Below are 22,435 nucleotides of genomic sequence, written 5' to 3' on the forward strand. Positions count from 1 at the left end.
TTTCCTAATTCTAAAATAAAAATAATCTAGTGAGGCCTGAGAAACCCAGGGTAAGGATACAAGCACACTCAAAGCTTTAGACTCCTAAACCCATCAAGGGGAGATACCACACATCCAATCTGGAGGGTGAGAATAAGAGCTGATAAATTATTTCCTAGACTACAGTTGAAACCTTAAAATATCTGTAAATTTCATAAAATTTGTTGTTCTTTCATTCTGTTTCTCCCCTGCAGACTTTGTCATAAATACTCCTGTATTTACCCTTCCTCTTTAACTATTTGAAGTTTCCTCACTTTAAGGCGAAATTTCCCTATTTTGGATGTTTTCCTACATTCTCACTTTTATCAATACATATTCATCTAATGCCCCACTCTATCAGGCATAATTTAAAATTAAGGGTCAACCAATTAATCAAGTAGTCAATCAGGTTCTATTATTATTTGAAATCACAGGACTCTCACATGCCTTTTCCTTTAGAAAAGGTTTTTACATCCACAATCTCTGCTGCTCCCTCCCTCTGTTCAAAAGTAATCGTCTAGATTTCCACAGTCTCCACAGTATTCCATTTGTATTTTCTAATGGATTATGCTTTCAAATTAATTTTATTGTACTACGTACTGATATTACCTTCTCTCCTAGGCTTAGAGCTCCTTAAGGGTAAAGCTACTTATCTTTATATAGCCCATAATAACCCATGCAGTGCCTACCACACAGCATATTTCAATAAAGATATATAAATACAAATATAAATGAATATAAAATTATGACAAGGTGAAAAATAATTTTAAAAAGTATCCCAGCAGTCTATAAAGCAGAGAAAGGAATTATTTATTTCCACTTTTCAGAGAGGCTACATGAGTTTGCAGTGCTCAATGTGGGAGACCATCTCCCTTGAACAGTGAATATACATGTGATTATGATGACTTAGGCATGCAGTTACACCTAGATTTTCAGAGTCTGTATCCATTGGAGATGCGTGTTAATTATGGTTATTTAGAAGGACATACTAGAAGTAGCCTAAATCATGCTACTGTTAATTTTTATTATATGCATGCACATGTATGTATACATGTGTGGAATGACTAAACTTACATATCACTAGCTCTCACTCTGTTCTAATCAGATAGAACCAATATATTCATTCAATTTGGTCTTAAAAGAATAACTTCTCCGTAATAGGCAGCGGGTAAGAGGCATAAATCTAGGGAAAAGGGTATACTGCCCACACTCACTAACAAACAAAACCTAGACAGAGCCTTCCCTTACAAGAAATCGTGGTGGCCGCTGTCTATATCACACAGCTCAATCTCTCGGTTGCCAAATCTTTCCAGCTCCAGAGAGAAGGCCAATGTTTATGAAGTTATTACCCTAGCCTTGATCAATCTTAATATATTATACAAAACTGTTGCTGCAGCTGAAATGGCTTCTTATCTTGCCTTCAGTGTTCTTGCAAACAGATTTATTTGAAAGTTGAAATAAAAAGTTTGAACGTGGGAACATAAACATGGGTAGAGCTGATTTCTAGGCTGTGGTAGATTGTGAGTCTGGAATAGTCATGCATAAAGCCAGGCATCATGACTTTGCAGAATAAGAGAGTCGAGGGATTTGCAAGTTACTTTTCTTATAATTAAAACATCCTTGATTTCCTAAAAGAGAACTTTAATGAATTCATTAGTCATACCGGATACCAATGAGGCCTGACTTCATCAGCTAAGTTTATAGGTATGGATTTATCCAAGCTCCTGGTCATCTTAGGTAACTAATGATTCATTGAGTGTTTCTATGCCACTGGAGTCATACTCAGGGGAGGAGCTAGACTTAAGTTAGACTTTAAAGATAGTATTTCATCCAGTCCCATAGCCACCTCTATATGGCAGTTAGAGGCACTGAGATTCCTTGGAGTGCTCCCAGTGAAGGGACTCAACCTTTCAGGGAAGCCCACACCAGTTACCTGGCTCTCCATATCTGACAGTGCTATTGGACACTGAACCTCTCCTACTATGCAACAACAACTCATGTTCTTTTCACAAAAGCTTCCTAGAACGTGTCTAGCATCTCCCCTATACTGTGTTAAAAGTCCAGAAAATGTAAAATCATGACTCTCATGCACATATAAAAATATCTTAATGTTCAAGAATTAATTTTGTTCAATATGACATGAGGGAACCAAGAAGATGCTATGTTAGTTCAAAGTCAAAGTCAAAACATTACAAAATGACATGGAGTAAAGGAATATTGGGCTAAATTGCAGCTGAAGACAAACTAATTTTTCCACTGGGGAGTGAGAAGTCAATTGAAACTCTACTCGGCAAGGAGGAATTTGCATAGCCATCAGCTACCTACAATGCATGGAGGTGCAAAATAGCTCAAAGACAATCAACAGGATTAGAGTGGAGCAGCTTGGATGAGAGTGTGTTAGAGCATAAATAGTTTTCCACTGAAGTACTGCTTTTAAAAAATACAGGCATGGAGTCCTAATACTTTTAACGCACCTCTAAATTACAAAAAAAGCCCTGAAAATTGAAATATATTATGTTATATATTTGGTATTTATATGTCTCTTAGTGTCAAGACCTATTCATTTTACTTCAGAAATACTAATGCATTTTATTACAAGTATTACCCAAGATACCTCTGAAGGTATTACATAATATATACAATAGTCACATATTAGCTTCTTAAAAATCAGAAAACTTCTGAACTCTTAAGCCCATTTGGATACCTAGTGATGGTGTGCTGACTGCTGTAGTCAGCTTATGCCTCAGCCAATTGGGAATCTCTTCCTAACTGCACAGATCAATGATTTCAGTTCGGTAGCCTGATTAGCCAACACGGGAGGATTCAGAGAAGAAAATAAGCATGCTACAAATCAGGGCTTTCATGAGTGTGTGTGTTTTCTGAGAACCAGCTGTTAAACATTTAGCAGCACACCACAGCGCCCAAGGGTTTCAGAGAGGGGATTATGCACCTTGAGCCCAGCAACTTGCTCATAATATGTGAGAATAAATGCACTACATTTCCTGTCCTTAAGGAGTTCACAGTCTAGTGAAGAGCTTGTGGTCTAGTAAATAAATTTATATATTTATAAACATGAGATTGTTCTAGGATTTATGCTTCCCCCAAGGTGGCTGTTTCATAACTGACTTGTGTACTTACTGTCCATCATAAAATAGATTTAATCAGAGTCAATTCAATTTAAGAACTATGCAGGAGTGTGAAGCCACTAGACACTTCAAACGATGTAAATAGATGATTTCAAGATTTAATTGAAATGTGAAAGCGCACATTTTTCTTAGGAGTAACTTTTGATAAAGGCTAAAAGCTTCCCCTCAAATAATGATTTTTCAAGAGTAAAGATTACACAGTCAAAACACAATTTGTGAATTTTCTCTTAATCCACAATGTAGACATAACATTAGCCTCATCTTTAATGGGGCATTTTTTAAATATAACAAACATATATTTAAACACTGACTATGTACCAGGATCTGTACTAGATATGAGAGCTTCAACAGTAAATAAGCGACGCATTCTGTTCTTAAAAAACTTGTTTTCTAGTGGGAAAGAATATAAGCATATAATCACGATAATATACCATGATGCCTGATATAAGAGCAGTGCTGGGCTGAACACAGACAGAAACAATTAGTTCTGTGAGAAAGAGCTGGAGAAATCTTTTCAAAGGATATACCACAAGGAAGAATCAGAGCTTGCCAGAGAGGGGAGGAAGGGCATGCAAGTCAGAAGTGGTATATACAAAGCTCTACACATCCAACCGATACAGGATCCTTACGGAAAAGATACAAGACAGGTTCAAGAGTGGAATAAGGTATTAAGATTTCTGTAAGTCTTCAAGAGAGAAGACTAATGAAATAATCAAGGCTTATTTTGTATAGAAAGATTCCAATAAGGGGAAAAGAACATGGAAAAAAAGTGAAATCTCCTGGATACACAGGTATATAGTTTAGGGCTCAAAGTTTTCTGAGCTGATCCAGAGTCTCTAGAGAGGAAGCACCTTGACAGCAGGGAACACTTCATGTTTATGTTTCATCCTCTGGGCCTAAGGGAAGAGTCTCACACATGGTAGGCAATCACTAAACACTTGGTGGACTGAAGAAGAGAAAGGTAAACGCTAAAACACAGAAGGGTCATTTCGTTTTCTATTTGGCTTTGGCTGCTGTAGTATGCTGGCTGTGTTCTTTCAAGTGCTGGAATTATCTCCCCTCTTGGTGTACTCGACGCTGATCTCTCTCCCTGTTGAACTCATCTCCTAAAACTCTCCATCCATCCTTGAAGTCCAGCTGCCTGGCTCTCCTTGCTGAGCACAGCAGGTAGAAGTTCCTTCAAGGACGTGCCCTGAGGGCATCTGTTTTGCTTCCCTCTCTGCTGGAATGCCTGCCGTGAGCACCTTGTGAAAGATCACACCCCGCCCCACCCAGCACTCTCCCTGGCTGTGCTCTATTTACCACAACCTCACATTATATTATGGACTCCTTTATCTTTTATCTTTCTCTACCAGTAGTAAGCCCCAGACAGGCTGGTATTTTGTATTGCTTACTCTTTTATTCCCAGCACCTAAATCGGAAGGCACATAGTACATTTTTTTGTTAACGAAAATGAAAGAAAGTACAAACTCTTTGGCATGTGCTTCTGGAAAGTATTTTGAGATCTTTTTTAAAAGCAGGTGCTATATGCGAATAAACTTAAAGCAAAAATAAACAGGAAAATAATCACTAATTATAAACAGAACTCAAAAAAATACGGAAAAATGCTTTGTTAGATGTAAACATACCTTAAAAAAATGAGGTACTAAGGAAAATCAAAAAATGCCAAATCAAAATAAAAGGTTGATATTCAATTTGCTAGTTGCCCACTCAAAGGTCATTTTTCTGTTCTTCCTCAAAATAACCTGGTTGTACTTTGGGGGCTATAAGGAGCCCCAAATAAAAGACTGCATTTCCTAGACTCTTTTGCACGTAGTCATATGACTAAGTCCTTACCAAAGAGAACATAAGCCAAAGTGTCCTTTGAGAATTTTAAGGATGATGCTTTAAAGAAGTAAATTCGGAATAGAGATAGCTTCATAATGTCCTTTCTACATTTTGCCCTTCTATTTCCTGGGATATGGACATGATGGCTGAAGCGTTAGCAGCCACTGTGGTTCATGTTAATGAAAATGAAAGAAAGAACAAACTGCACTCTTTTGATCTTGAAGTTTAAAAGTTAATGCTAGAATACCAGAACAGGGGACCTAGAAGAAGCCTGGATCCCTTATAGTTTTGCATAGCCTTCATGCCAACTCTGCCCTACAGCAGTCCCCCTTTACCTGAGGATGTGTTCCAAGATCCCTGAAGGATTTCTGAAGTCATGGATAGTACCAAACCCTATACTGACTATGTTTCCTTTCCTATACATATGCACACTTTATGGCTTCTCTTGGGCCAACAGAATTGCCAACATCACTACTTTGGCACTTTGGGGCCATTATTGAGTAAAATAAGGGTGACTTGAACACAAGCACTGTGACACCATGACAGCTGATCTGATACCTGAGATGGCTACTAAGTGACTAAGGGCGGGGAGCTCATACAGCCTGGAGGTGCTGGACAAAGGGATGATTCACATCATAGACAGAATGGAGAGATGGCAAGAGATTTCATCGAACTGCTTAGAATGGTGTACGATTTAAGACTTATGAATTGTTTATTTCTGGAATTTTCCATTTAATATTTCCAGACAGCAGTTGACGGTGGGTAACTGAAACCACAGAAAGGGAAACTGTGGATAAGAGGGACTACTGTATTGTGCTGGTGCCATTGTTATTTGTAATTTTGTCATTTGCACAAATAAAGTTCCTATTTTATGCTAATATTTTAAAATATCCTTAGAGCTGTGTTTATTTGCTTGTCAATGCATTTACCAGTCTGAGTAGTAACCAGGCAGGAAATCATGCTTACCAGACTCAGTAATAGGTCCTGTGGTAGCATCACTGTTCTTATTGCCGTTGTTGATACAGTAACCACCTGTTTAGGTAGGTAAGGACATCTGTTAATTTTCATGATTTCACTAAGTCCTGCATAAATATTCATTATGCACAAAGCTCTGAAAAACAAACTAAATGCTTGTTATTGTGGATTTAGGAGCAAAGCACTCAGGGTAATTACATGCTCATTTTGGAAACTTCTAGTAGTTTGTAAAAACACAACTTTTACTGGGAGTAGAAGACATAAAAATAAGGAAAATACAAGAGCCATAAGAGCATTAAAACAATCTCTGAAGCTACAAGGAAGCTAAATATTTGGGAATTACTAAATGATCCTTAGATCTATTCCAGTCTGTACAAAGAGTTCAATTGGGGCTCTGCTCCCAGGAACAAGATAATAGGTCCAATGCTTCTAATGATATCCACTATGTACGGCATTCTGTTAAGCTCTTTCATATATTAAATATGAACAACATATACATTCTTTACGTACAACATACGATATAACCATCACAGTAGCGCCTGAGGTGGATACGATCATTGCCTTCATTTTTCAGATGAGGAAACGGAGGTGCAGATGCTACATAATTTATTCAAGGTCCCGCATCCAGTCAAACTGGAAGCAGAACTGAAATCCAAGTGGGAAGCTCTAGGCTCCATGTGTTCAGCCATCAAGCTGTGCTACTACTGCAAGATGGCACGTGAACAAACAATACCTTGGGGAGCAACCACCGAGGAATTCTAGTGAAATGGCTGAGTGGAAATATTGCCAACTGAAGGAAACCGGAAAACGATGCCCAGGCCCTAGAGACTGGGACTGAAATCGAGAGACATCTTGGTACCGGGATGCCAGCAGCACCTCCACTTGTTTCCCACCTTGCCCTTTTGATAAAAGCTGAATGCACAACACTTAAAAGCTAAACTCACCTTAGAGCAAATTCTAGATGTGTTTTACAAAAGACCAGTGGACCAACATTTTGAGGAGTGTCTCGTGTAATCTGTTATAAGTGTTAGAGTAGCAAAGTTCATAAATAATGTCTTCATTCTTACAATTAGAGGGTATTCAAGGTTGTGACTACCAAGAGTTCTCACTCATTGGCATTTTGATCTTCTTTGAGTAAGAGTAAAAGGAATGGCATTTTGGCTAAAGCGATGAAACTAGGCATTGCCAGACCCTCTGAGAACATGTTGTAGGAGCATTATCTGTGGGCAAAAATTTTGGGAGAGCTGGTGTAAAGGGAAAGAACACCAGATTGGAGTCAAAATGCCAGGAATTCTGGCTCTGCTCTTTAGTAGCTGAATGATATTAAGTAGATTCCTTCAAATTATGGTGAACTCTCTTCCTTAATAGGCAAAACAAAAAGGGCATTATTTGTTGGAACACCCCAATCCCCGATATCTTCTTCCTGTCATAAAATCATGATGTTCTGGTGTATAATCCTCCTACTCAGAGAGATGTGAGCATAGGCAAGTCTCATCTAAAGTGACAGAGTGAGACTGAAGCATTAGAAAAATTATGGATGAGTTTCTTTCCTACTGATTGCTACACTGATTGAGCATCTAATATGTGCCAAGTTTTCTGTAATACATTTTGCATACTTAGTAATTCCTACTTCAAGCTACATGGAAGATAATATAGTCTCAAATATAATCTCAAATGAAAAAAAGAGGAGCTCAGAGAGAATTTAAGTACTAGCTCAGGCTCACACATCTAGAAAATGGCAAAAAAAAGAAAAAAGAAAAGAAAAAAAGAAAGAAAGAAATTTAAGCCCACACACAGGTTGTTAGTTGGAAGAAAGGGAATTTAAACTGAGACCTGGTTTACGCCATGCTGTGGACTGCGGTCAACAGTTTTCAGAGCTACAATGGCTGTTGAACAACTTCAGGCAAATTCATTAGATTGATTAGTCCAATTAACTCCAAACTGACACACAAAAACAGGCAGGAAACCCCTGCTGGGTCCAAGAAATAAATAAAAACATACCCCTGACCTTGACTGAATGAATGAGAGCAGAGGCCCATGGAAATTTCCCCATGGAGTAAAAACACTAAGGCAGTCTGGGAAAGGACCAGGCTCAGGACTGGCTCAAGAAAGAAACAAAGAAAACAATTAAGAACTGCTTAGGAAGGCAAAAACCAAAGGCTCACAGAATAGGCACTCTTTGGCAAGCCCACAGGCCAAAGAGCTGAGAGGGAAATTTGCAGAGCATTCAAGAAAGCAGGGAAGGAAAAGTCTGTGAGTTGAGGAACATGGCCTCTTTGTTCAAGGCTGGCAATGAGATGAATCTGTTCCTGTGAACAAATGAAGAAAATGAGAAAAATACGGAGGGTAATGTTCCCTCTTATTTAGTTCTGTGCATTTTATATAGAATTTAAAAGATTTAAACAATTACTGTTCAGACACTGATCCTTTTCATATATTTCGAGGTGCCAGTCTCATCCACTGCTTTGGATTAACTATTTAATTAAGTGTAAAAGCAAATATAAGTCTTCATCTCCTTTCCTTTCCTTTCCTTGTTTCTTTCTTCCTTTCTTTCTCTTTCTTTCTTTCTTTCTTTCTTTCTTTCTTTCTTTCTTTCTTTCTTTCTTTCTTTCTTTCTTTCTTTCTTCCTTCCTTCCTTCCTTCCTTCCTTCCTTCCTTCCTTCCTTCCTTCCTTCTTTCTTTCTTTCTTTCTTTCTTTCTTTCTTTCTTTCTTTCTTTCTTTTCTTTTTTTCTTAAATATGCAACTGCAAAGGCTACAGATTTCTACTATGACTTTAGAGCTATCCTGAGACTTTCACATTTGCTGCTGGTACTTGCATAATGAAGATGAATTTGACCATTTCGTTTGTGAAGGAAGGGTAACAGAATCTGGCTATTCTGGTGGCCATCATTAACTCCCACGTCCTCAGAGCAAAAATGCCTGCTTGTCTCCTTTCCAAAGTTAGCCAGCCCCAAAGATGGACACCAATAGAACGCTGATTTTCTTAATCCTGTCCTTGATTGTCCCTGTTCTGTGAGTCAAGCCTCGAACTAGCAGGTGCAAGGTGGCACAATCTAGGGTTTTTCTTTTTGTCCAAGTGGGCAATTTTTTTTTCTAGACAAAAGAAAATGCTTGTGTGATGCCAAATGAATTATTTGATTAGAACAGGCTAGTTATTTTCTGAAAGGAGGCTAAGAAACTGAAGATGGGAGATGAGGGAGTGAGAGCAGCCCAGGAAGAACACAGAATTGCAAGAGAAAAGCCCAGGGGATTCCCAGAAACTAGAAGAATTAGCATAGATCTTTCTGTGAAATTCCCCAGTTATGAAACAAAAGGTGAACTTGAAGACAAATGGCACCATCGACATGCCTGTCAGTGTGTTTCTGCACCAGTAGGAACACAGTTGGTAACAAGTCATAAGAGCAATGGGAAGACCTCAAGTCCTTCAAGGGGAGGGAGTACAGGGCTGGACAAGATGCTGGAGTCAATCTTTTTGAAAACACTAATTATAGGCAGACAGCAGCAATCACAGAGCATCTGAGGAAATCCAGGATCAGCTTCAGTTCGGGGGAAGGAAGTCATTAGGAGGTTAATCAATTTTCCTTTAAGCTCATTAATAATGGTATCTGGTTGCACATAATCTGTAAATTATGGAAGTTCAAAATTTAAAAAGTGGTGTGGTTGGAAAGAATGAAGGAGCAGAAGGGTTAGAAAATCTATTTTATGACACCATATGGAAATAACACTCCAAATAACTTCTTCCATTTTCTACTTATATATGCAGAAGCTTGAAAACAATGATAAATAATACCTAACATTTATTGAGTGATTACTCTGTTTGAAGCACTTTGTTGTTTGTTTACATGGATTATCTCATATAATAATCACAATATCTTTATAACATATTTAATATTAATATCCCATTTTACAGACAAAAAATCTAAGGCTGACCAAGACTAAGTAACTTTAGTAAGAAACAGTAAATGCAGCTAGTAAATAACAAAGCCAGTACATAAAAATATTATTTTTCAGGTCTTAGGAAATTATAATTGAGAGAAACATTGTGATAGGAGGAACACATATTTTATGGTCAAAAAGGCTCAGGATGAAGTCCTGGTACTCTCATGTATTAGAAGTGTATTTGTTTAGGCAAATTTCTGTATCTTCCCAATTTCTTTATCCTTAAAATGAAAGCATTACTAGCTCCCTTGCAAATCTGGTATACAAATGAAATGAGATAATGCGTTTGCTGAGGCAAGGAGAGACCTACAGAGGGCTGTGGTCGTAAATGTTATTTAGTGCTGTGGGAAAATGCAAGTCCCAAGATCTGCTTAGAGAATCACAGAACATTTAAAATTTTAGACTCAATTATGAAATAAAAACATGGCCTATGGCCAGAAAAGTACTCTAGCTGACCTCTGGGTCAACAAAGAGCTTGAGAGGAATGAGCAGGCTCTCATGGTGTTTGAGTCTTAAACTTTGACACTAATTTTAAATATAAACATACTAGTTAGCATATATTTTACCAAATATATGTTTATGCATATATACTTACTATTAATATTATATATTAACACTTAAATGATATACATGTGAATTAATTAAACCTAGGGTAGAGTTCCTGATTCCTCACCATGGCCACAGCCTTTCTGGTCTCTGTGACTTTTGTCCCTACGCTCACTCCTGCATCCTAACTGGCCCCCATGCCATTCCTCTTCCAAGCCAGGCCTCTTCCACCTCAATGTGTCTGCACTTTCTAGTCCCTCTGCCTGGAAAATTTCCCTCTTAATATCTATATGGCTTTCACTTTCACCTTTTTTTAAAATTTATAGTTACCCAAATGCTTTCTCAAGCTCTCTTTCCTGAGCGCTCTATTTATAATCGCTGCCACTCCTCTTTGCCCTGCCCCCCCCCCACATATACTTCTCAACTGTTAGATCTACCTAATAGACCTTCACTCCCCAAAATGGGAGCCACTACCCCCAAGTCACTATTTAGGGTTCTTATTATCTTAATCGTTATTATCACAATAGTTATTATTTCTGTTACATAGTTGATAAAACAGATACTCAGAGAGGGCAAGTAATTTACAAGTGATGGGACAGTGACTAAAACTTGGCATTTAAAAACAAAAAACAAAACTCAGGCATTTTGGCTTAAGTTTCCTTCCCCTTAGCCACCACACTTCATTGCTTCATGTGAAGTATTTGACCTTGGGCAAATAATTTAATTGCCTTAAGCCCAAGTTTACTTTTCTACATTAAATAAGATACATGACAATTCAAGATGACTAGGCACATTGTAAATAACCAGTAAGCGTTAGCTACTGTTATTATACTATTATTAAAATATCCCGGCACCTCTGAAAGGAATAGGAAAAATTCCTTGTGGATGTCATCCATTTACTGTATACCATAATAATTTTTTCCATGGCATTACAGCTTCTTCGTATGCCTTATTTTAATAACTGTAGCATAGGCCACATAAGGATGTGTCATAACACATTTATTCATTCCCTGTACCTCTAGGCATTTAGATTGCTTCTGAATTCAGTTTTCACTTGAAAAAAAGCAATGCATTTCAGAGAAACAATTCCCGTACATTCAGTAAATATTTATCCATCACCTCCCATGTTGAAGTCCCTGTAACAGAAACTTCAGGTAACACAATGAGTGCTCATAATGGGTTAGGATGAGTCCTCAGGGACAGTGCCAGGCTAGCGCTGCGAAGGCTCAAAGCAAGGAAGGGCCTTGCTTAGCAGGGAAGCTCAAGACCTGTTTTTTCGCACATTATGGTAGAGTTTCAATAGGTGGATACTGTAAATAGAGCAGAAGGCATACAAGGAGTACGAGAGATGGTGGTAAAAGCACAGGGAGCACTTTGAGCAAAAGCTGGAAAGTGGCCCAGGATGAACCAAGTTTCAGCAGTGGTGAGCAGTCACTGGCCTGACTGGGACAAAAGCACATGTAGGAAAAGGTTAAGAAATATAGCAAAGAAATTATAAGAAAAGCCTGGAAATATAGGCTGTTTCCATATTATAAAATACGTTGAGTGGCTGGATCGTGAGTCTGTTCTTTATTATATTTGCAATGGGGAAATCATGATAGACTTCAGAGTCCAGTGGGTACTAGGTAAAGTGGGCAAAACAGCACTGCCCCTTACCTTGCCATCAGAGAAGCCACTGAGGCCTGGACTGACTGGAATGCAAGACATGAAATACATAAAGAAATCTTAAATACATATGTATACGAGATAGGACACCAGCACTTAATTAAGCACAGAGGAAGAAAACACCACTGCTTAGTGCAACTCAAGAGATTCAGAACAACCAGAGCACAGCAGGCCAGTAGGAAGGCTCCTTTCAATGTCATAACCTTCTCTCCCATTGCTGAGTAAGGAGAATCCCGGGGGGCTTAGGCAGGATAAAGAGCCCCCAACTCCCACTCAGTAGGGGTCTGGGTAACTTTTCTGCTACTTTGTTTTAGAGCTCCTTAAGAAGGAACCTAACCAAGGCTGAGCTCAGTCAGTCCAGAGTGAAATGGCTGAAAGGTGCCTTTCTCATTTGCATGATTGGACAATCATTAGAGCACCACTATTTCCAAATGTCACCTAAGAGAACGGACAAGGTACCGGTCAGAGGTGTATCTGCAAAATGAAATGTGCCAACCACAATTCTATCTGCAGTGCCTTTTGGGAAATTAATTCTTTGCCTCCTTTCCAAGACCTTCCTTTCACATATCCCTTTGCAGAACTAATTATTTTTAAATGACTGCATATTTTCCGTCCCACTGTAAGGAGACTTCAGTTTCTACAACTATCCTGCAATGCTTTAGCTCCTACCTGAAAATTTTTTTTTAAGTTTTCTCTTCTAAGATTAAAACCATTATTTAAATAAACTGTGACATGCAATTTATAAAAATTAAAAGTAGCTTTGAATGGTGAGTGTGTTTGTGCATGCATTTCACACAAAGAGATCATATTGGAGATTAGAGGTATGTTTTATCCAATTTAGTCTTACATTCCTCAAGTGTTTCAGCTTCCAATATTTCCCATGAGATGACTTTCAAAATCCAATAGCTTTTTATTCTATAGAGGCTGTCAAATACTCAGTAGCCCCCACAATCATTAAAATCCTTATTATATATTGTTGACCTGGGTTATATATAATTCCATCTCCATTTAGCATTTATATATGTGGATAAATTGCCTCCCTATAACTTGGGCTTTATTTAATAACTTTTAATCTATTTGTATATGCCTCCAAATCCAATTTTTTCATTATTTGTCTGGCTTTTTCAGCTTTCTCCAATTTAAACTTTTCAACACTTGTGGTGCCCATAATAAATGCAATATGACAAATACAATTTATAAAGACAAAGCAACATAGCCCAAAGATCATGATTTTTAGATTCTGCTAAACCAGAGTTTTAGTCCAACTCTGTTACTCACTATCTACATGTATGTAAGAAAATAACCTACTCTTTCCTATAGGCCTTCATTCATTGATTAATCTCTATAATTGAAATAATAATCATAATTTTTACCTATAGATGTGTTGTTGGGATTAAACAGGATAATGTTTATAAAATCCTTAGCTTGAATGGAGTAAGTATTCAATAAGTTACTACCATTTTGATCCCAAGACAAATTCCCCATTGACAAGTGGCCCATACCAATGCACTTTCCTACACTTCTTGTAATTCTAATGGTACAGGCTGCTTTGTTTGTTATGCTCTATCAGTCATTATTTAAAGGGCCACTTGAAGGCATGTTTTATGGTTCATCAGTACTAGAGTGACAGCTAAGAATTTCATGGCACAGGAGCTGAGAACTCGTATTCTTCCTTCAGTACTCCTCTCCTGGCTAATTTCTACTTCTTAAGCTCCAGGTTAAGCATTACCTTTTGGGGAAATATTCCCAGAAAGGATTCCATCCCAAATTTAGTTAGGAGAATTTAACAGAACATTTAGTCTGTCATGACTTTTGCATTGTATCTACAACTTTAATATAATTACCTCCCCCGGTCCTGTGCCCCTCAAAAGCTTGGAGCTACTTCATACAGAGAGCGTATTTTAACCCATTTTGTCTCTTCATCATCCAGAACCAATGTGACCCTAAGTAGGCATTGAATGAATTAATAAGTTATTCCAAATGAAAGTCATCGATAATGCAAGGAGTCTCATGAAATCTATTGGGTTACTTTTACTTATTTTACTTCCATAGCTATGTATGTAAAGTTGAAATATCCCCCAAAGGTTATTTTATTTATCTCCCACCATCCACTATCAGGTAGAAACCCATCCAGACAATGCCAGACAGCTGGGGGTTGATCTAACGTATTAAAATAAAATGAAATTACCACAGTTACCCATAAGAATCAGAGTATAGGCCACTATTATTGCCTAGGACTTGAAGTAATTATAAAATATAAAGAGACCAATAAAAGCCATTGTGGAAACAAATCCCTATAACTTCCTATATGAAATCATGAGCCACGCAGTTGAAACTACTTGAATATATGGTGTAAATCCATTATCCGTAGAGAAACAGACAAACTATTTGAATATTGAAAACCTTTGCCGTGAACTAGCCCGAATTCCATTGGGGGGTAAAAATGGAAGACTTGAAGACTTTGAATTAAGTGATTAAGCTGACTGTGGTGCCAACATAAAATTAAAAACAAAACTACAATAAAGTAAAAGCTACAAGGAAGTTGGAATTTTTCTACAAAAATGAAGCTTCCAACACAGTAGGTTCTATTGTTCTGGTTATTTCATCTTTTCCAAAAGCTACTAGCCACCCACATGTGTGGTAATGAATGATATCTAGAAGTGTGATATCAAAGCAAAGCCACTTACTTAGTAGAGGGGATCAATTTTTTTAAGAGAAGATGTAACTTCTTTTAAAAAAAATTTTCATTTATTTATTTAATAGAGAGAGGGAGAGAGAGACATCGATTTTTGTTCCACTAATTTATGCATTCATTGGTTGATTCTTGTATGTGCCCTGACCGGGGATCAAACCCACAGCCTTGGCATATGGGGATGACACTTTAACCAACTGAGCCACCCAGCCAGGGCCTATAGATGTTCTAATTCCTTGTATAAACACTTCCTCTCTGTCTCTGATCTCTGAAGGATTGCCTTCTACATAACAAACCCTAAATATACATCTTAATCATTGCTGACATCTTTCTTTAGATTTAGGTTCAAAATATTACATCTATAGTTGATTTTCTACTAGGGACATGTTATTTTCACTATTCAAAATGGACAACTTTACCTGAATTATCTGATATAACTCTCCTCCAAGCTACATGATCTAGAAATTATTCAGTTTTTGAAAAAAGTACCTTGAGGTTCAGAGCAGCTCAGTGACTTGCCAGAGATCACACTGTGAGTAAGAGGAATGTTGGCTTGGGTACTGAATCTCAAGTCACCTGATTTGAAGTCCAGAATTCACTTTATTATGACTCAGACTGCTAGCCTATTCTACAGCAACAATTTTAGGCTAGGTCAAATTATGCCAATTTTTGGATCTTTAGTTTGGCCTGCTATACAGAAAAACACTATGTACTTCCTTTGAGCAATTCTCTACAATACCGCAACACAATCACAGTAATACATTAAACTCCAGTCAGTGATGCAAGGTGGTTGCTGCCTTGGCAGATGACATGGGTTGTTGTCAGTATTATTTCCCCAGCATAGAGGGGGCTCCAAGACCATCTCTTATTCTGTGCCCAAAGTGATGAAAAGTCATCTACAAGATTTCATAGAATAGTAATAATCCTGCTTAAGCTTGAAAAAGGTTTCAGTTTAGTCACAAACCATTTCTCCTTAGTGTTTGATGATATTCCATAGGTTTTATATAGAATACCTAGAGTGAGGCAGTCTTGAATGTTGCAAAGAGTGCTGGGTCTAAGAAATCTGGGACCTACTTTAGAATCTGGCTCTAACAAGTGCTATGATTTGGGGAAAAATCATCTATGACCTCAGTTGTTAAAGATGTAACATGAGGGGGAAGCCTAAAGTTCCTTCCAGGATTAAATGTAGTTCATTACTTATAGACACACACACACACATGCACCCACACATACGCCTGCATGTGCTGCACATTTTGCATTTAAATAGCTATTTAAATCCCTGTTAGCTTGGCAGGTATTTATTTAGAAGTAGGAAAATAGCAGTTCTCTGATTTTACAGTCTTTTTATCTCAGGATTGTAGAGGATCGTGCATCATTCATTAATTAAGTCCTACACACCCCCACTCCTGAAAGGTGAGCCCTCAAAGGCTGTTATTTTCTGTCATCGCCCATATGGTGCCATAACATGATATTAACTTTGAAACACAGCTCACTGAGAACCCAGAAACTCACATGAAGTGTCCTATCTGAAAAGGAGGCTAGGCTGAGGACATGCTGTGCAAACAAACTAGGGGCAGGGGGTGGCGGGAGTTGGAATGGAGAGGTCTATGATTTTTATGGTGAGAATCTGTGGCAGGTGCAGTTGGTTTTTAAAACTGAGAATTTAAATAAATGGTAAACTGAAGCTCTCTCTTCATCCACTCCTCCCAATAAATCATCAAACCTTATAAAACTCATCCCATATTGATCTCCCTCAGTCAAATAAGCAGATGGCGCTCCTTTGAAGAAGACAATTATGATGATGATGGTTTGGGGCCTGCTTACAGCTCTATTCTCTCCATACCAGACACATCTTCTCAGCAATGCTAGAAATAGGTGAGTGAGTTTACCACCGATGCCATCCCTCACCACATCCCCTTTGTTTCTAAGCATGGTTATTTGAGAGGTAAGAAACCAGAAGCAGAACATGGATTTTTAATCTCGAAGAATCATATAAAGCTCTGCTACAATAAGAAAAGAATCACCCCTCAGGGTAGGCCGGCTGCCTGCCAGGTAAAGAGCATGATGAGTCATGTTACCCCACACAATCCAGAGAGTTTATGATTGCTGTTTTGCAAAAGAGAAAACTGAAGCTGGGAGAAGTGGGAGGTAGTTAGAAGAGATGGCAGGATTCAAATGCAGGTCTTCCTGACCTGGAAGTCCCTGAGCTCCAGCCAACAGCTCTTTCTCACTCCAATAACCCAAATCTATCTCACTGCTCATCCCTTGGTCATCTCTTTCAGTTCCCTCTCTAAGGAGAGGCCTATTAGCCACTCTCAAGTAAGCAATATCAGTGGAAGCGGTGCATCCTACCCTCCCTTGTAGGATATCTTTAAAAAAAGGTGTCAGTGAGCCTCAAGATTTCCAAACTACCCCAAACCTAAGAAAATATTTCTAAATTTTTAAGGAAAAGACATTGGAAGAAGAAACACAACAGTTTTTTTTTTTACTTTTTAAAAAAAATTATTAATGTTTTTAAATAGTTTTATATCCTGGTAAATATGTGGTGTGGGGTTATTATTAACTATATGTTAAAATGTAAAGTTTAGATATGTCTTTAAAATGTGAGGTTTTAAGTAGAATAGTACAATAGCTACAGAGGAAAAGGCTGCTTGGAGGAGTGGAAAAGATAAAGAAAGCTATTCGTCAAAGAGGTAGAAAAAGAGAAGATTAAATTTGCTTTGCATATTTCTGAAGTAAATGGATTATTTCTGAGCTCCCAAGTGCCAAATTTTCTTCCTTTCTGAAAGAACTGAAACTTCTGCAGTACCTTAATATTTCACTTTTTGGGGGCCTGTGTATCCTGATTTGGCATGATAGCCTAGCATTGTTAGCAAAAAATATGTCATTGCTCTCTACGTATTTCTGGTCCTCAGCTAAAATTAGCTTTGCTGAGCAAATAGATATGTGCAGCCACCCTAAACACATTATTTCCCAGAATGCCCAAGAAAACACTGACAATGGGATGTACTCCATCCTTTATCAATATGTTTTCTTTTTTACTGAATTTATTGGGGTGACAATGGTTAATAAAATTATATAGGTTTCGGGAGTACAATTCTATGATACATCATCTGTATATTTAATGTGTGTCCACCATCCCAAGTCAAGTCTCCTTCCATGACCATTTATCCCTCCTTTACCCTCTCCCACCTCTCCCCACTACCCTTTCTCTCTGGCAATCACCCTACTGTGGTACATTTACACAATGGAATACCTTAAAAAAGAAGGCAATCTTACCCTTTGTGACAGCAGAGATGGACCTGGAGAGAATTACGCTATGTGAAACAAGCCAGTCAGAGAAAGACAAGCACCATATGAGTTCATGTACATGTGAAATCTAATGAACAAAATAAATGAACAAACAAAATAGAAACAGACTTATAGATACAGAGAACAGACTGACAGCTGTCAGAGAGGAGGGGGGTTGGCAACCTGGGTGAAAAAGGGATTAAAACAACCAGAATGTTCTGCTTTCTAAATATGACATCCAAGGCCTACACAGCATGGCCGTGTGTATACACATATACGTGTTTAATATGCACATAGCGCATATGCTGTGCGGGACATATTCTGCCCACATTAATGTAGGTAACTTTTTCCTCATTTAAATATCTAAAGTTTTGTAATTTGTATCAAGATACCAGTGGTTAAAAATGAGAACTTGATGAGTTCACACTTGTGTATCTCTTCTCTAATGCAAAGAACAAAATGGAACACTTCTACTCAATTTCAACTTTCTCCATTAGACAGAGAAATTGAAATTTCCTATTATGCATCATGGCTTACTGAGGTAGAAATCTCCTGCTGCCAATAAATGAAGGTACATCCACTTAGACCACAGTCTTGTAGGGGCAATGCGGGTAAAAACCACTTGTTAGAAAACTATTCTGATTAAATGCAATGATAGGCTTTTCAAGTATTACACCAGCACTGGTTCATTTTTGTTACTGCTGTGCATCTGTATTTTCATTCTTTGGGAAGTTGGTTATTTATCAGCTGTAGTGCTCAGAAATATGGCCAAGAAACAGAAGGTCTCAGTTCAATACCCATTCAGGGCACATGCCCAGGGTTGGGGGCTCGATCTCCAGTAGGGGGCATGCAGGAGGCAGCCAATCAATGAGTCATCATTGATATTTCTATCTCTCTCTCTTCCTCTCCCTTCCTGTCTCTGAAATCAATAAAGATATATATATTTTTAAAATTAAATATATCAGACAGATACCTTCTGGTGATGTGACACTGAAATTTATTTAACATCTCTTTAAGCTGGTTGTTAAAATGGCGTTAATAATAGTACCTGCCTCTCAGAAATATGTAGACTAGAAGCAATGATCTTTTCAAAACATTTAACCCAATACTTGAATCATAATGAATGCCCAATTTATGTTTAGGATTACACTATTATTACTGTTATTGTGTAATTTCCATAATTTTCCTTTCTAGTTTATCTTCAAAATTTCAGAAGCCATCATACTTCTCTACATTATGTGGATATAACTTAAAGCCAATGAAATTTGAAAATCAAGGCATGGGAACAATTGCAGAGAGGAAACATTTTATAATGAAAGCCCAAATATTTAAGTCTCTGGATAAGTCAAATTCCAGTTATAAAGAGGACAGAAATAGTAAAAATTGTTTTCACTCTAAGAAAAATTCAAAAGATGGCATCAATTTTTATTCTTCCTTTCCAAACAAATCATCATGACACCATGTTTTTAGCTTTTCCCCGATCTTTTTTTTTTAAGTAAAACAGTTTTAACAGAAAACATTGCACCAAATACACACACACACACACACACACTATCTAGACTCTATAGCAACATGTCATCTTCAACCCAACTCCATGGACCTGTTCATGCTTTGAAGACTAAACTTACTTTCATGGCCTCAGTTAGTTAGTTAGTTAATTAGTTTTCACTATTATTTTTCCACAAGGTATAGACGTCTCCAATTGGATATGCTTTACTTTTTGTATGGGATGCCAGAAAACTGTCTCCATCTTTCCATATTGGACCATGACAGGCATAAATGCTGGGGCATTTATAAAGAACACGTGCCTGAAGACAGTGGCTTCATTCTGCCCTTCCCACTTAGAGTAGGCAAGGAGAATTTTCTTCTTTCTGTGAAACAACTACCACAAGACCACTGGTTCAGAAAAACAACTTCTAAGACCCAGGCTTATTTTTTAAAACATCTTGGCCTCTATTTAAGAGAACTAAGTAGACAACATGAATGTGAGCGAGTACAGGGAATCTTTACATCTCATGTCAACTTTTGCAGATGAAAAAGGAATTCTCTAAACAGAACAGCAGTGGCTGGCTTAAGGAGTTATAGGCTCTGCCAACTTGTAATATAGCCTTAAATACTCGCCTGTAATTATTGTTTTACTCATATGATTGCACAGCTCTCATACAAGGAGATAACAATTTAATCTTCACTCTCCCTGGAACTTGTGATGAAGCCACAGCACTCACCAGTATGTTTACTTTTACTTTCCTAGGCATGGAGAAGATGACACCGCCTACACCCTCCCACCATTGCCCTCAGAGTCACGTAGGGCCACGTGATTCCTGACATATGGATTGTAAACAGAATGTAAGTGTGTGTCACTTTTAAAGGAGACAGAGAAATGCCCCTAAGGCACTTCCAGCCTCTTTTTGCCAGTGACAGCAACCTGCAAGTCACATGCTGAGAAGGCAAAGCCATAGATAGAAGCAGACTAGCCTCTGTCATATCTCCTGAGAGGGAGCTGCTGCCCTAAAGAACAGAACTTCGGGGCCCACAGAAGACTCTGGATGCACAAACAATAAACTTTTGTTGTGTCAATCCACCCAGATTTCAGAGTTGATTTGTTACCATAGCAGAGTGTAGACAATCCTGATTACTATAGCTTCTAACTCAGTTTCTAGCATGTACTATGTGCTTAATATGTAACTCTTTAAAGAATAAATGGGCAGAGCTGAGAACATCATTTACTAGTAACACCTAAGTGTAAGTCTAGATATGGATTATAAAGGATAAAGCAAGCTCATCTTGATTTATCTAAAAAAAAAATTCTGCATATTAAGCAAGTACAGATGATATCAACCCTCTAAACAGCTCAGGGACTAACCACCATGACCCCATATTGCTGACTAAGGAACAGACAGGTCTCGTTCACGTGAAAGGGTTATTACCATCATAAAGCAGCACATGCAGGTTAGGTTCAAAGTGAGCAAAGAGAGCAACCTGGCAGAGGGGAGGGGATCTGCAACTTTAACTCAATTCTCATCCCTTTTCTGCCTTTTATCTAAATTGCTTATCTTGGAAAAAGTTCAAGCTACTTTGTGACAAAGAAAGGATGACACTTTTGTGCAGCTCCCACCATCTTCTGTTTTCAGCCTGTTGGTAGAGACCAGTTAGAGACCCAGATTGTCCTGCCTCAGCTTTGCTGCTGAGAGTCTGCAAGGCTCTGATCTCTGGTTAGAATCTCTCTTATGCACTATTTGCCCCCTGGTAAAGGGGGCCCAGTGATGTCCCTAACACAAGGTCATGGCAAAGGTTCAGTAGCACTAAGTAAATAAAGAACCTAGCAAAGTGTTGGCGCCCAATAAATGTTCGTTTCATTTCCTAATCCCCTTTCTCTTAACCTCAGAGCTCTCTTCTGGGCCCTCCCCCATATTTTCTTTCAATGTCTTGTTTATTTGCTTGTTTATTTGTTCAAACTGAAAAACAAAGAGGATGAATCCTAGAGGATCATCAAAACACTTCTCAGCATGCAACATCTATGCCCTTGAAGTTTGGTTATTACCTGGAATTTGGAATGGGCAGCATGCTACCAGAATCAAAATAACACTATCCAGTATTGCCACAACGGGAGCAGGAGAAGGAGAGGAGGGAAGTTAAAGAATAAACAATGACAGAACAAATGACAAAGGATTTAAAGTGACCAATGAGCAGTCGCAGCTGAATGGAGTTTTATAAAAATTCAGCAGAATGCAAAAGGATCCTAAGTTTATATAGTGGCACAAGCTTCACGTTGTCCATCTGTGCACTTAGAATTCTCTTCCAAGGGTGGGCAGTAAATGAGACCGATTGGCATTTCAAGTATTTTCTTGTGCCTATGAGCCAGTCTCAGCTAGCAGAGTCAATATCCAGTAAGAACAAACACCTCATAATGTCATTCAACTCGGCACTGCTCTACCCACTGTTTCCTGACATGTTCCTGATCACCTTTGAATTTTGAAATTTTTTCAGCTCCTAACTGTAAATGTGTGTTGCATTTAAAATATAGAAAGAGGAAACATCTCACATGGTTTCTTCCTGTTCATATTTATATTAGGGAAATGAATGATACAAGTCAATGTAAATATGCATTGTGCCAAGGGAAAGGAGAGAGTTAAGACAACCAGTCACATATCTAAATCCCAAAGATTCAAAGACCTCTATTTGCTAATACCTGGAAAGGAAACAAGAGAAAACTCACCTCCTTCTCAATGTGTTGATTCCCTAGGTCTTGTTGATTTTAAATTCTGTTGCATATAAACCCCTATCTTGCTGCTATCTTTCAGGCAGAAATCCCCGCCAATAGAAACAGAATGCTTT

The 22,435-nt window shown here is 38.2% G+C and overlaps 1 protein-coding gene across 15 annotated transcripts in view; it reads right to left on the reverse strand.

Annotated features, from left to right (window-relative positions):
• LRRC4C (leucine rich repeat containing 4C) overlaps positions 1-22,435 on the reverse strand; it is an 834,219-nt gene that overhangs the window by 70,231 nt on the left and 741,553 nt on the right. For 6 of the 15 annotated variants that reach the window (XM_081155240.1, XM_081155250.1, XM_081155252.1 and 3 more), the window contains one exon: positions 5,958-6,023. The exons of the other annotated variants lie outside the window; for them this stretch is intronic. The gene's annotated coding sequence lies outside the window, so the exon portion shown is untranslated. The remainder of the gene's footprint in view (positions 1-5,957; positions 6,024-22,435) is intronic. 15 annotated transcript variants of the gene reach the window in all.

The sequence above is a fragment of the Miniopterus schreibersii genome (genome assembly GCF_964146895.1).
Source record: "Miniopterus schreibersii genome assembly, chromosome: 12".
Taxonomy (NCBI): domain Eukaryota; kingdom Metazoa; phylum Chordata; class Mammalia; order Chiroptera; family Miniopteridae; genus Miniopterus; species Miniopterus schreibersii.